Here is a 3,537-nt window from a genome sequence, read left to right as displayed (position 1 = left end):
CTTGCGGTTTCTGGTTTCCTTGGCTTTTGCTTTAAGAGTGACAATTGACTTGACATGCTTTTTCGGCACTTAAAGCAGTAGGGCGTGAACCATTTTGCAACACAGCTACCATTCATTTTAAACCAATAGGCCTGTATAGGTCCCCCCTCATCCTTGATTCAAATAACTAACCAACATAGCTAGATACTAAACGCAAATCCAGTGTATTCTGAGAGTCTGTTGTGTATTCCTCTGTGTGAATGTTCTGCTAGCTACCGCTTAGTGACTTATGTAAAATAATGTCCAAGACGGACACTTTTCGCAGGCACACTGTGAATGCCTATTTTATGGTACAACGGTCTTTTCTTTTAGATACCTAGTAGTCACTGTAAGTGCACAGGAGGATATGGAACCATCAGCAGGGTTGCAACCTGGGGGTAGGGAAGAGACCAAGCAAGGATATAACAGTAGGGAAGAGAAATGGGAGTGAAAAAACCCTCAGCCTTTTTGTCTCCACCCATCAACAGAAGCCAATACTAACACATTCTCAAACTTCAAGTCTAAAGGTGAATGGAAATGGGATGGTGTCAGTCCCCGCATTTAGCCATAGAAACATCAGCCATCCTCATAAAGGCAAAATACGACAACACAGGATGGAATGAAGCCTCATTCACACCATAATGCAAGTTAGTGAAATATCTCAGTTGTGGGACGGTAAAGACATTCATCAGTCCCTGTATTGCTGCTCATCGAAGATCACAGGGCCACTGGTGGGCTTGCAACCCGCTAAGGATTGCAACCCTATCAGCAGGTGCCTCCACATTTCTACTGCTGCTTCTTTTCCCCATCTTCAACACTTGATTCAGTATCTGTTTGTACCCCCTGCTGTTCATTAGAAATCCTAGCCCTATATAAGCAGCTGCGTTTTGCACTAATTGAAATTTCTCAAATGTCTTTAAGGTGCATCCCTATGTAAAGAATGTTACAGTAGTGTAGCCTTGAGGTCACAGTAACATGGATCAGCGAAGCCAGATCAGCTTAGCCTAGCAGGGAAGATGTTTTGTGTATAAGATGCAACTGAAAAAAAATGTTCTTGCTAACTACACCAATAAGTGTTCTTTACCAACTAATCTACAAGCAATAATCATCCCATCCCGCTGCCCATTAGGTTAAACATACTGACTGCTCATATTTCAGACATCAATTAATGTAGGATCTGACTGATAGACAACTAGTTTTTTGATCATAGAGCAAAGGTAAAAAATATGTACAGTCAACATCTTACTGGGGGGGTTACCGCACTTGTATTCCCAGCAATGTATTAAGAGTTTGAAAATGTTATAAAAAATACTGTTCGCACTTTCTATGTATTCCCACCGATGTATTAAGAGTTTGAAAACGTTATAAAAAATACTGTTCGCACTTTTTTTGGCCCCTTTAGCTGTGAAGACGTCTTCCAACCATTTATAAGCTGTGGTATCCAAAAACCCTTTTAAAGCGATGTTTTTTACAACATTTTCAAACTCTTAATACATAGCTGGGAATACAAAGTGCGGTAACCCCCAAAGTCTCAGTAACGGAGGGGCTTTGATAGGATTGTCACTGGTTGAGCTTTAGTCACTGGTTGAGCGCGTTGGACGTTGCCTCCATAATTGTGTGCATCCTGAAAGTCATTGTCATAAGAAGGGCTTTAACATTAAGATGTTGGTACTTGTCTCTGCTTGCATGTCCCTAATGTACCTATCCTATAGAACCTTCATTTGTTTCTTGCCTGTGTGCCCAGTTGAGCAAGTTTCTTACTGTTGAATGCCTTAGAATTGCCAGTTATAGTTGGGAGTTCACCTCTACTCTGATGTCCTGCAGTTTGAACTTCTGTGACCGTGAACTTCTTACGATGGTGCCAAGGAGGTAGTCCTGCTCTTAGGGGAAGCATGAGGATACCTTTTATTTTTTTCAATTTCCCTTGAACATTTGTGTAGCACTTTGAAGAAATCTGGCTTATACCCTAATTGTACTGGGCAGCTGAAGGCCATACTACAAGTTTTGCAGAAAGTCCTTTCAATGGGTTTGATCTAGACTAATGTATTTTATGCAATGGCTGTTTCACTCGCTGTCATTCCTCCGGCAACTTCGGGTCTTTGTGTTGATTATGCATGCCGTTTCCAACCATCAGAGGTCGCCTCGCTCTCCCCCTGCATTTCCCCACATTTTGCCCATGTTTTCAGGGACCTATTTTATCTCGAATTTCAAAACATGGGGAAATACAGGGGGACAGTGAGGCAACCTCTGACGGTGGGAAACGGCGTGCATAATCCAAACAAAGACCCGGAGTTGCCGGAGGAGTGATGGTGAGTGAAACAGCCATGCATAAAAGACCAAAATTGACATTTACCATGGATTCCCCCTTCCCACTGCAGACCCCCCTTATATTATACCTCAGGATCTCCTGGGAGCAACATTTTTTGGAGGCTAATGGGCGGCAGTGCCAGGGGGAGGGAGCAGGAACGTTCTGTGGATGGAAAATTTAAAACCCATTTGATTTCCGAATTGTATTTACTGTAATACAGGTACAGACAGCTTCTGCTCCCCCTGCCCTGGAGCTGGGAAAAGTATTAAGCATCTCATTTTCCCCTCCCCCACTATTTCCTTTTTCCTAAAAGCCCCCATTTCCTCTTCCCTTTTTTTGCTTCCTTCTCTCTTTTTAGGTTTTGCCAACCTCTAGTTGGGGACCAGAGATCTCCCGGAATCACAATGGATCTCCCAACTACAGAGATCAGTTTCCTCTGATGGTTTCCAGCTCCAGGTTAGGAAATTCCTGGAGATTTGGGGGTAGAGCCTTGGGAGGCAAGGTCTGGGAAGGGAAGGGAAATCAGCAGGGTATAATGCCTTAGAGTCCACCCTCCAAAGCATCCATGATCTCCAGGGAAACTGGCCTCTGTCATCTGGAGATCAGTTGTAATTCCTGTTAATCTCCAGCCCCCACATGGAGGTTGGCAAGCCTCATTCCCCTGGAGAAATGGCTGCTTTGAAGGGTGGAGTTTATGAAATGCGGTTCTGAGATTCCTCCCCTCAAACCCAACCTCCCCAGGCCCCATCCCCAATCTCCAGGTATTTCCTAACCTGGAATTTGTAACTATCTCCTTTCTACTCGACTGCCAACCTACCTTTATCTGCCCCTCGGTCTTAATCTTTCCCTATTCCTCCCCCCTCCTCCAGCAGCCTTTACCTAGGAAAACTATGGTCCAGTTGTGTGGTGCTGGCCACTGGGCCTGGCCCATCTGCATGGTAGGGAACCCTCAAGGACTTGTAGTGGGGGACCTCATTTCCCCTCCATCCTCCTCCCCACACGATTTCTTCTTTCCCTTCTAGCAACCCCCATATCCTCTCCCCTTTCCCTGCCTCATTCTCTCCTCAGCCATTCACCAACTTACTTTTTATCTACGTCCCAACTTCAGCTATATGTATTATTTATTTACTTCATTTATACCCCACCTTTCTCCACAGTGGAGAACAAAGCAGCTTACATTATTCTCTTCTCACATGATTCTCCTTGCAGGA

This window comes from Euleptes europaea, chromosome 15 (genome assembly GCF_029931775.1).
Source record: "Euleptes europaea isolate rEulEur1 chromosome 15, rEulEur1.hap1, whole genome shotgun sequence".
Lineage (NCBI taxonomy): Eukaryota > Metazoa > Chordata > Lepidosauria > Squamata > Sphaerodactylidae > Euleptes > Euleptes europaea.
This window is presented reverse-complemented; position numbering follows the sequence as displayed.